This window comes from Rhinopithecus roxellana, chromosome 11 (assembly GCF_007565055.1).
Source record: "Rhinopithecus roxellana isolate Shanxi Qingling chromosome 11, ASM756505v1, whole genome shotgun sequence".
Classification (NCBI taxonomy): domain Eukaryota; kingdom Metazoa; phylum Chordata; class Mammalia; order Primates; family Cercopithecidae; genus Rhinopithecus; species Rhinopithecus roxellana.
In genome coordinates, this window is record NC_044559.1 from 5,149,531 (window position 1) to 5,162,182 (window position 12,652).

Here is a 12,652-nt window from a genome sequence, read left to right on the forward strand (position 1 = left end):
GGGAGGGCGCCCGCCCGCGCCGCGCGCACCCGACCCCGGGCGCCAGCCCCGCCCCACCCCGCCCCGCCCCGCCCCGCCCCGGACACGAAAGGAGCCGAGCGCACGGCGGAAGCGCCCCGCTGCCGGAGAGGAGGGCCAGCCGCCGGCAAGGGGGAGCAGAGCTGCTGGTGGTGCGGGCGGGTGGGGTCTTCTCCTCCGAGCAGGCCCGCCGGCCCTTCACCACACGCCCGCAGACGCGGTCGGGCGCACGCGATGGAACGCGGCGGAGGGGAGTGCGGACGCGGCTACCGCGCCCTGCGGCCATCGGCGCCCGGGATGCCCGCTCCAGCCTTCGGGGCTGGAGAGCCCGGCTCTTGTGGGCTCCTTCGCGTGGACCCCTCCTCCGGCCGACACTCACACTGCAGTGAAAGCCAGTCAGCTGGCGTGAAATAAGCAGGTCGCTGGGAAGGCACCAAGTCACTAAGGTGGGGGATGGCCAGGTCGTAGTAGTTGCGACAAAGAAAAATGTAGTCACATTGCATTTGTTCCTCGCCCACCCACCGCTCCCGGCGTCTCTTCCTGGGCTCCTTGCCAGTGTGCCGAGGCGCGGGCAGGGTGATGGAGGCGCCCCGGCCGGGAAGATCTGCCGGGGAGAGCGGCTTTCCTCATCGATTCGGGAGCGCCAGGCCCGGCGCGCCCGGGCCCCTGTGATCTGCGAGCCCGCGAATTCCAGCGGCATAAGATAAGGAGCGGCGAGGGCCCAACAGGACTGAGGTCAGCCAGCTATAAATACGCCTCCAGTTCCACCGCGGGCTCACGCTGGTGACCTCGTGTACCCTCCGGAGGCTCATTCTGTCCATTTGGAAAATGCAACTAATTGTCGCCACCTCTTTTCTTCCATTTCCCCTCATTCATGATGGAAAATGCTTTTAAAAGTATTCGATGACCTGTATGTGAAGAAAGAGGAGACAGGCCCCTTTTTCACCAAATGTGACCTTAACCTCCTTAGTAATCCAAGGAATGTATCGAGTTTGAGTCACTTAACAAAAGATGTTCTTTTAAAGATGTATTTTTAAAAATCAGTTTTAAAACTGGGTAAACTGAGTAAAAAGAAAGGGGGAAAGAAAACAATGTGCCAAGCACTTGTATTGACACACATTCTCGCCTGAAGAGATGTTTAGATTCCAGGGTATTCCCTTATATTCTGGTGTAAATGTTTGAATTCCCTTGTATTTTTGTTTCAATTTTTTGGTTTATCTTTCATTCTGTCTCCCTTTTCTTCTTATACCCTCCTTTGCCCTTAATGCTGCAGAGAGCCTCCGTCATTCTGAATTATTTTTCAGTTCTGTTTTCTTCTCTTATCTTTTTTTCTGGGCTCTTCAGCTGTCTCAGGTTTGACAGTCATGGGTTATAGTATCTTGCTATGCAGGAATAATAGGATAAGTGAGATTACTTGCATCAACTAAAATTGGTCACTTTTCTTTCTCAAGTTTCCGTCGTAATACCCAGCTTTAGTTTTTGTTGGTTTGTTTGTTTTGTTTTTTTGGACAGAGTCTCGCTCTGTCGCCCAGGCTAGAGTGCAGTGACGTGGTCTCGGCTCACTGCAAGCTCCGCCTTCCAGATTCACGCCATTCTCCTGCCTCAGCTTCCCAAGTAGCTGGGTCTACAGGCGCCCGCCGCCATGCCCGACTAATTTTTTTGATAAAAATACTCTACTAAAAATGTAGAGACGGGGTTTCACCGTGTTAGCCAGGATGATCTCCATCTCCTGACCTGGTGATCCTCCCACCTCGGCCTCCCAAAGTGCTGTGATTACAGGCGTGAGCCACCGCGCCCAGCTCCGGCTTTAGTTTAAAGGAAAAGATGGGCCTTTTGCTTAAGGAGATTCAGATTGATTGGTCAAAGCGCTTATTGATTGTGAGAATGTGATTGATTATGATTATAACAATGTGTCGGCAGAGAAAACCATGGCAAGCGTGTTATTATGTTCTTTATAGCCTAGTTGGATTTTTAGACGTGTGAATTGGTCTGTAAAGTAGAAAACAATCTCAGGTGGGAGCCTTAGTACATCAAGTTTCTGCAATGTACAAATGAGTGTTGCCTGGCTTGTGTTATCTGCCACTGTAGAAATGAGAGCAAAATTTAAGCATCAAATTTTAAGTCGTGATACCTTTGCTTCTCTGCAAAAGGCTCTCCTTTTCAAGTCTTCTGGTATTTTTCACTCTCCTTTGATAAGGCCCAGCTAGTACCCAGGCTTCAATCCTCAGCTTCAATGCCCTAGCTACCAGCAGCTAGTGGGGCATGCTGTTCTCCCGGCTACTGGCATGTTTATGCATGCCAGCCCGTTTCTCCAGTCTGCCTGCCAGGGAGACATCTGGACACGTGTGGTCTGGCCCTTAAACTCAAAAGCAACACCTCGGGATCTACAGTTAACATTCTGTAATGTGTTGGTATTCCTTTAAGTGGGTTAGTAGAATAGGCTGGAAATGGCCTTTTCCTCTGCCCAGGTAGGTCCCAAGAGAGGTAGTTGTTACATGCCCAAAGCAGCATTCATTAATTACATTGTGCATTTAGTTATTTGTTTGTGGTCTGAGCCCCTCTGCCCCACTAGAATATAAACTCCATGAGCAAAAGACTTTGTCAGTCTCTTTTTTTAGAGACGGGTTCTCACTTTGTCACCCAGGCTGGAGTGCAGTGGCGTAGTCATTGTTCACTGTAACCTGGAACTCCTGGGCTTACGTGATCCTCCCACCTCAGCCTCCCAAGTAGCTGGGACTACAGGCCAGCTTGATTTTGTCAATCTGTTCTCAACTCTCTCCTTAGAGCCTAGTGCCTGGCAAGTGAATATTTGTTAAATGAGAGAAGATAAATAGGCACACATGTCCTCTAAGCATTTCTGAACCTTGTCACCAAGACCCTTTTAGTGTTAGAGGGTGGCATGGCTATCTTGGAAAGAGTGAAGGTTGGCTGGGAAAGCTGTGGATTACATCCTCTTCAGTGAAATGGGACTTCTGCCTTCAGGGATCCAAGTTGAATAGATTAATCCAAGCTAACCATTCAAAGTCATTTTCATATTGTAAAGATTTTATAAGGCAAAAGGCAGCACGAAGTCTCTGGGTCTGATGATAAGTTAGAGCCCAGTAAGGAGGGACAAGTGAAGGAATGCCATTGGTAGGGTGACCCTTTAGGTTGACTTCAAACCCGATATTAAATGGGTGGGGGTTAGGGAGAATAAACAGCTTCATTTTTCAGCAGCTTCATTTTTCAGCAGCTTCATTTTTCAGCATTGACACTGCTACATCATTTTTTTTGGTTAATAGCACCCCATCATGGCTTAGAAGGACTAAACTGAAACAGAAACTGTGGTTAAGAATAAGATGGATGTATATAATTCAGTGCACAAAATAAAGGAAGTTTAAAAACCTGAATTCATTTTCATTGTGGTGGTACAGTGTTTTACTTATTCTTTTGTTTACTTCTAAACAACTAGCTCCTTCTCCCTTAGCTCCATTTTAATTTATCTTTGCCTCAAAGCACTGGCTATTATGATTGAAAGACAGATGATGGAGGATATTGCTGCCCTCACTTGGTCCTACCTAGTCCGTGGCCTCTGTATTTCTCCTTCACGTACTATCCAATTGGTCCTACCTAATCCATGGCCTCTGTATTCCTCCTTCACGTACTATCCATACACCCTTTACCATACAACCTGATCTTTCTTAGGCTTTGAGGCAGGAAGAATTATCAGAGCTTCGGTCCCAAGCTCAAGACTCAGCCTCCCACTGCCTGACCCCTTTCTAAGAACTGACAGCCCTTCTCTTGTGTCTGAAACCCTGACCTGTTAGCTTGCCAGGACCTCGAATTTATCTGCTTGTTGTTTGGACTCAGCTGCACCCCTGCGCCCAGACTGCTGGGCAGTTGTAGGTATTCTTGGTGGCATCACTTAATTGCTTCCAGCTCTTTGTTTCTAGACTCCCTGTGTCTGTATTCTACCTATCTGTTGGGCCTCCCTTCCCCCGTTACCTCAGGCTGGATGTCTCGATCCCCACTGCGCTCCTGAACTACCACCTGTTGTTTGCTCACTACTCTCTGGCTATCAGGCACTGCCTAGAGGACTAAGGGTCCTCCCACAGAGCACCGGGAGCTGGGGCCTCCCTACCCCAACTCCAACGCAGCCCACAGTAGATCTTGGCCTTCCCTGTCCTGCTGCAGCTCACCGTCCTGCCTTTCCCTATCCTCACAGCACCTGGTTTATTGCACTTGGATTATATTTTAACCAGATAAAAACTATATATGTTATATATGCTCTGGACATACCCTAAGTATGTATTAAAGCTGTATTATATGTAATTTTGGCTGGGCGCGGTGGCTTATGCTGGTAATCCCAGCACTTTGGGAGGCCAAGGTGGGTGGATCATTTGAGGTCACGAGTTTGAGACCAGCCTGGCCAACATGGTGAAACCCCCGTCTACTAAAAATACAAAAATTAACTGGGTGTGGCAGCAGGCACCTGTAGTCCCAGCTACTTGTGAGGCTGAGGCAGGAGAATCACTTGTTGCAGTGAGCCCAGATCTCGCCATTGCACTCCAGCCTGGGCGACAGAGCAAGACTCTATGTCTCAAAAAAAAAAAAAAAAAGATCTATATATCGTTTTTTTCTGGCTAAAAATTAATCCAAGTGTAATAGGGGTGTGTGTGTGTGTATATAATCTATTGAATATAATTCAAATAGATTTCTAGTATTCTGAAATTGTGTGTGTAGGTGTTTGTGTGTACATATATATGTATTATATATGTACATACATATGTGTGTGTATATATGTACACACACACCCCATACATACATTCAAAAATGAAAAGACCCGTGTCTGATTCTTCTTCCTATCCTTAAACACTGATTCTACTCAAGAATTCCTGTGGAGCCAGTAGTCCAGAAATCGCAGCGTGTGGAGCTGTACATGATTACCTTGGGAATGACTAGTAAAAGGAAGGCAAGGTGCAATGATAAAAGATTAAAGCTGAGATAAATAGGGAGATAAAACCTAGATCAGGAGTGCAGATTCATTAGCACCATACTGTGCCTACTGTCCATGGCTTACGTGGTTATTGGGATGTATTCCTAGATGTGGTATGGTGTCACCAGTGTGACCAGGCATACTAGTTTACCCATTGGATATGCTGGAGGTACCTGACCCTGTGCTTGACTCAGAAGTTCAGAGAACAGGAACTGTCTCATTCTCACTCCATTGTATCCAGTGTGCTGCCTGGCACACCAGTAGGTAGTCAGTAAGTATTTATTAAATGAATGAGATACTTAATTCTGTTCTCTGTTGGTAGTTTGCCCTGGCGCATTTCTTTTTATTTCTATTAACCAAGGCAGGGTTAGGTGTTTTGTTTTGTTTTGGTTTTCCATATTTTTGAGGATTAATGATAAAGCACTTATCTTGTTGGAATGAGAGTGTACTAACAAATCCTGTACATCATAACAGAACTATCATCTAACAACTTGTTCTCAATAAATAAACTTTAAAACAACTTCCTTTATTTTTTCAAAGGGATACAGTCATATATGTAACCAGTAACCAATACTTGTCAGTGTTTTTTTAAAATGTAGATTATTTTTCATTTAGTTTGCTACCTACCTTAAAGCCCCTCTTCCTCCGATCCTGAATGCTGCTAGCTCTCCTTCTAATTGGTCATTCCCTCTTTCAATTAATGTTGCCCAATTGTTTAGATTTCTATTGTGAAACACTGGTCCCATTAAATCTGAAAACACTGCTATAGAGCAACATTTCATTAGACTGGTCTCACTACTTTCTGAAGAATGGACCATATTCATTCTCCATTTAATGCCATTCTCCTCCCTATACTGCCTGAGTACCACCTCTTCCAAAAAGTCATCTTTGATTACTCCGTCCTCAACTCCTTAGGATTTTCTCTCAATGGTCTACATCACTGACTCCACATAGCTTAGCTTTTCCTATGTCTTTCTCCCAAATAAGTTTTCATACCTTTGTTTTTCAACATAAATAGGGGCCTCTCAGCCTAGGGGAGACAGGTTAGCGAATACCAAAATACATGTGATATCAAAGAAGCAGTCCCAGGCCACTGGAGCTTACCAGTTGTTGAATCCTTGCTTCTGCGAATCCATTGTTTTCAAAGTTGGCGGGTAGTTGCAAACTCCTTGATGCATCTGCTGTGCTGTTGCATCCTCCCTGCTGTCTATCTTCCCTACATAGGTACCACTGTCGCTATGGTCACGATACTGAGCACCAGGGTTGCTAGGTTGTGTAACTTTAAGGGGTGCCATTCACAACCTGCCTGATATGAATGGTGCTCCATGGAATTATGCATTGCAGCATCTGCACATGATTCTACCAAAAACCAGAAAGTTCTACTCCAATGGTGGGGGGGGGGGGCTAATCCCTGGCTTGCTTAAAGAACCCGCTTTTTTATTGTGTAACATTACATACTTTTCAGGACATTTGACAAGATATATTTAAGCATTTGTTAACTTTGTATTATAAAATATGTGTGTTTATAAAAAAAAGATTATCCCAAAATAAAGGGAAAATGTTGGCAGTATTCTGTGGTGGCCTAATGGATGGTTATTATTTTCTTCCATAAGCTTTATCTCCCCCACAATGGCAATGTTACTGTTTTTTTGTTTGTTTTTTTTTTTGTTTGAGACGGAGTCTTGCTCTGTCGCCCAGGCTGGAGTGCAGTGGTGCAATCTTGGCTCACTGAAACCTTTGCCTCCCAGGTTCAAGTGATTCTTCTGCCTCAGCCTGCTGAGTAGCTGGGACTACAGGTATGCACCAGTACGCCCAGCTAATTTTTGTATTTTTAGTAGAGATGGGGTTTCACCATGTTGGCCAGGCTGATCTCAAACTCCTGACTTGTGATCTGCCCGCCTCGGCCTCTCAAAGTGCTGGGATTACAGGCGTGAACCACCGTACCTGACCCAATGTTACTTTTATAATCAGAAAAGTAGATATTTTTGGTTTCAGCACCAAAAAAAAAGAGTAGGTATTATTTAAAAGAACTAGTTGATTGATAAAATATAGAGAAAAATGAAAGTGACAAGTTGCATATTTGTCAGAATGAAGTCAATCCCATATAAGATATGTAAGTAAAGTTTTTATTTATTTGATTGATGTGAATTTTTTTTAGTGAAAAGAGTTATTCTAGGCCAGGTGCAGTGGCTCACACCTGTAATCCTAGCACTTCGGGAGGCCGGGGCAGGTGGATCACTTGAGTCCAGGAGTTCCAGACCAGCCAGGGCAACATAGCAAAACACCATCTCTATAAAAATTACAAAAATTAGCCAGACATGGTAGCGCTTGCCTGTTATCCCAGCTACTCAGGAGGCTGAGGCAGGAGAATCCGTTGAGCCCAGAAGGCAGAGGTTGCAGTGAGCTGTGATCACGCAACTGCACTCAAGCCTGGGCAACAGAGGGAGACCATGTCTCAGAAAAAATAAGGAGTTGTTCTATTGTTATACTTGCAATAACACATCATACTCATCAGATTTTAACTATGTATACCATATGTCATCAAAACTAGGATACTGTTTCATTTTGGGTTTTTTTCCACCCAAAGAACAGCATGGATACTGTTGATTATAAGATCCATCATTATTTTATGTACAACTGAAGAAGAAAAACCTTGCCAGTTAAACTCTGACACATTAAGATGTCACAATTCCAGAGAGTTTCAAGTGTCAAAAAAAGTGTGCATCTGAGAATTAATGAAATATGGCGTATTTTAATGCATCTAGAAGGCGAAGCAATGCCATACAGGCCAGTGTTTGAAATGTTAAATTTCTGAGTTTTTGATGTATAATCTTGTTATGCCTGATTCCTGAATAGCCACACTGTGGATGATACCACAAAAGCAGAGGCAGTGCAGTTAAACTGCATGTAAACATGTAAAGCAAACAAAAGTGAATAACTTATGATTCAGTCACATAACGTTTGGAAAAAACACTAACGTCAAGTCACGTGCTAGATTGTATTACAAATCAAAAATTAATTTTTTTTTTTTTTTCAGATGGGAGTTTCGCTCTTGTTGCCCAGGCTGGAGTGCAATAGCACAATAAAAATTAACTTTTTGACAGTTGTGTATACTGAAAATGTGTGATGACAAGACAAACCAAATTTTAGAAGTTAACACATAAGTTATTATCTTTGGAGAAGTCAAACTAAACATTCAGAAAAATCTCAGCAGTGTGGTAGAATGACTTTACATCTGTCCCGGAAACTGAACAATAGTGCTTGTTGCTTATGAGGCCATCAGGAAAAGCCAGCTGTGGATTTCTTTCTAGTACAATTAATTGCTTCCGCTGTATATAAAATTGAAAGAATTGGGTGCTTTAGTGCGGAAAAAGGATATCCTGCTACACTGCTCCTATTTCCTCACAAAGGCTATTAGTGAGCCTTTCACCATTAATTCACATGCATTGGATTATCCTGTGATGAAAGGCCAAAAGACTTTTCATTTTTATAGTCTCTTATCTCCTATTTATTTGGCACCTCTCTGAAGATACCTGCTCTTCTCCCAAGACCAGCTAATTGCTAGGATGTCAGAAGGTGGCTAATGACTGACTTCCTTTTCAGACACTATGAGCCCATCTCTGTGCTGCTTCTTGGGGTGGCTTTTCTTATTGCTGAGAAATATTCTGGGTTCTGTCATTATTTGAGGTAAAAAATGCTATCTTTTTTTTTTTTTTTTTTTAAGACAGAGTCTTGCTCTCACCCAGACTGGAGTGCAGTGGTGTGATCACAGCTCACTGCAGCCTCAACCTCCTGGGCTCAAGCAATCCTCCCACCTCAGTCTCCCAGGTAGCTGGAACTACAGGTGCATACTGCCACATTCAGCTGATTTTTTGTATTTTTGTAGAAGCAGGGCCTCCCTGTATTGCCCAGTCTGATCTCGAACTCCTGGGTTTAAGTGATCCTCCCACCTCAGCCTCCGAAAATGCTGGGATTACAGGTGTGAGCCACCATGCCCGGCCTCAAGACTGTTCTTAAGGCCTGAACTGAGCAGGTCAGAATCGACACCAGCACTGTCTAATAGAACTTTCAGCGAAAATGAAAATGTCCTGTATCTTCCCTGTTCCAACATGGTAGCCCCTAATCTCATGTGGTTATTGAGCATTTGATATGGCTAGACAGAGAAACTGAATTTTTATTTTTATTTAACTAATTTAGAATTTATACAGTCACACATACCAAGCAGCTATTGTATGTACTGGCCAGTGCAGGTCTACATGAAGGATATATAAAAGAATCACTTGATGGTCTCAGTGCATACAATGGGCAGGGATTGAGGGTTGGCATTGAAAATGCAGCATCTCAGCTGGGTGCAGTGGCTCACGCCTGTAATCCCAACACTTTGGGAGGCCAAGGTGGACAGATCACTTGAGGTCAGGAGTTCGAGACCAACCTGGCCTACACGGTGAAACCCTGTCTCTACTAAAAATATAAAAATTGGCTGGGCATGGCAATGCATTCCTGTAATCCCAGCTACTTGAGAGGCTGAGACAGGAGAATCTCTTGAACCCAGGAGGCGGAGTTTGCAGTGAGCCGAGATTGCGCCACTGCACTCCAGCCTAGGCAACAGAACGAGACTGTCTCAAAAAAAAAAAAAAAAAGGAACAGAGAAAATGAAACATCTAAACAACCAAAAGAGTAGAATTGGATTGTTTGTAACACAAAGGATAAATGCTTGCCGGGATGAATATCCCAGCTTCCATGATGTGACTATTTTATGTATATATATTATAATTTTTTGTATGTTTTTTTGTGATATATATAATATATATATGTACCCACAAAAATTAAAACAAATGCCACCTTAAAAAAGAAAGAAAATGGGCTGGGCATGGTAGCTCACACCTGTAATCCCAGCATTTTGGGAAGCTAAGGCGGGCGGATTGCTTGAGCCCAGGAGTTTGAGACCAGCCTGGGCGACATAGGGAGACCCCTTCTCTACAAAAACTACCAAAAATTAGCCGGGCATGGTGGCACAGACCTGTATCCCAGCTACTTAGGAGGCTGAGGTGGGAGGATTGCTGGAGCCAGAGAGGTCGAGGCTGCAGTGAGCCATGTTGGCACCACTGCACTCCTGTCTGGATGACTGAATGAGGGAAAAAAAAAAAAAAAAGAGCAGGTTCTGAAACCATTGGCTGATGGTAGAAAGACCACACAGTCAGGGATCTTTTCTGTAGTTTGCTACTAGAGAAGTTTCTCTAAACATGCAGAGTACCAGAAATGGGGGTTGCTATTCAATGGATATAAAGTTTCCATTTATATTAAGTGTTCTTACTACCGATTTTTTGTTTGTTTTTTTGAGATGGAGTCTCATCTGTCACCCAGGCTGGAGTGCAGTGTCACGATCTTGGCTCACTGCAACCTCCGTCTCCCGGGTTCAGCGATTCTCCTGCCTCAGCCTCCCGAGTAGCAAGGATTACAGGCACACACCACCACACCCAGCTAATTTTGTATTTTTAGTAGAGATGGGGTTTCGCCATGTTGGCCAGGCTGGTCTCGAACTCCTGATCGCAGGTGATCCACCTGTCTAAACCTCCCAAAGTGCTGAGATTACAGATGTGAGCCACCGCATCTGGCTGATTCTTTAAAAAAAAAAAATTTTTTTTGTCTGGGCGCGGCGGCTCGCACCTGTAATCCCAGCACTTTGGGAGGCCGAGGCAGGTGGATCACAAGGTCAGGAGATCGAGACCATTCTGGCCAACATGGCACAACCCCCTCCCTACTAAAAATACAAAAATTAGCTGGGTGTGGTGGTATGCACCTGCGGTCCCAGCTACTCAGGAGACTGAGGCAGGAGAATTGCTTGAACCCAGGAGGCAGAGGTTGCAGTGAGCCAAGACAGCACCACTGAACTCCAGCCTGGATGACGGAGTGAGAATCCCTCTCAAAAAGAAAAAAAAAGCACAATTTTTTAGTGATAGAAACTAGCCAAAATGCTAAGTAGCGGTTGTCTCCCAGTAGTAGGACTATGGTCACTGTTTTTTTTCTTTCTGCCTATGTGTGTTTTTCAGATTTTATTTAATAAGCACATATTCCTTTCCTGATTAGACAACATTAAAGAGAGCTAAACCCATTCATTTCTTTATTACCCCAATTTCAAATTGAAGTGGTTTCAACCAACTCTTTCTCTAAGAGAGAGGGTAGTCATATTGAAATACTGTTTCTTCAAAAATTACTTCAGGCAGCACTTTTTAGTTGAGAGATCTGTATTCCCTAAACTAGCGTGAATAGCATCAGAGACCTGTGTTTGGGGTGCCCTAGAACTCTACTAAGAAGAATCAGAGAACATCCTTCTGGAAGACATGGCTCCAGACCTGGAGCAATCCTCTCACTTAGGCATTTCCTGGGCATTGTGCCAGGATCCACGCATTTCTAGACTACAGTCCAGAATCTCAGAGTCAAGGCCCAACAGGTTAAGGAGGCTCGTGGACTGACAAGCACTCTGGTTTTACCGCTGAGAAGAGAACCATAAAAAGAAGTCCTCATTTCCTAAAAGTTCAGACATGATCGTACAGGTTTAATTAGCAACAGCGAGCTGTTTACAGCAAAGTATAAACTGTATAAAGCAGACCTCAGCGGACACTCCCAGAGGATGTCCTGTGAACTCTCACTTCCCCAAGTCCAGATTCAGCAGAGCTGGGTTGGTGAGGTAGGGCGCTGCAATGCCAGCCAGAGGAGTAGCCCAGAAACCCCTTTCCAGAACTTTCTTTGACCAAAAGAGATGGCCAAAGAGTTTTTTCTTCCTTGAAACTTGAAGCCAATCCCACTATTTTCTTGACTGCCTCTGCGTATCCACTAAAAAGACTCTTGAGAAACAGGCTTAGCCACATGATGTGGTGAGAAGAACACAAACTTTGCAAGCAGAATCCTGGCTGTACTTCCCGGTTTTTGACCTTGGGCAAAGTTTGTCAGCCTCTCAGAATCCCAGTTTCTTCATCTATAAAATGGGAATAAATAATACCAATCTCATGGGACAGATGTCAGAATTAACTGAGATATATGCAAAGTGGTTGGCATAGAGTCAGCATTCAGTGAATTTTAGTTACTTTCCTTTTCCTTCTAGAAAGTGATTGGTCCATTAGTGTTTGTGTTGAAGGGGAGAGAAAACAAACTGTAAAACTCTAAATGAGCCTTACTTCAAATACAGCCCAGTGCAGTTCAGTAATTAGTATATGAGCTCTGCTTCAGCTTGGGCTGGGCTCCAGTTCTTCATTCCAGCCTTAGCTCTGGGATTTCCTTCCCTAGAAAACCTTGGCTGCCCACTCCCAGGCTGGGTTAGTGGCCTGCTGAGCAGTCCTTTAGCACTTACCTGGCCTTCTGCTTCGCAAGCTGAGGCACCTAACACTGAATATGGAGTACAAAGGTTATAGAGCATCTTCTCCAGGGCATCTTTTTTTTTATATATATAATAATAACTTAAAACAGAGCACGATTTTTTAAAGCTAAAATATTAGATTGTAAGAGAAATTTTACAATTGCAGAAACTTCCTAGGGGACATGTGTTTACTGTCCTTTGCTTGTAGGTCTGCTTTATATAAAGTTGAAGAAACGTTTATTGCCTTATGATAGTGAAATTATACATAACTTAATTATCTCCTCAACCAGACTATGAGTTCTGTG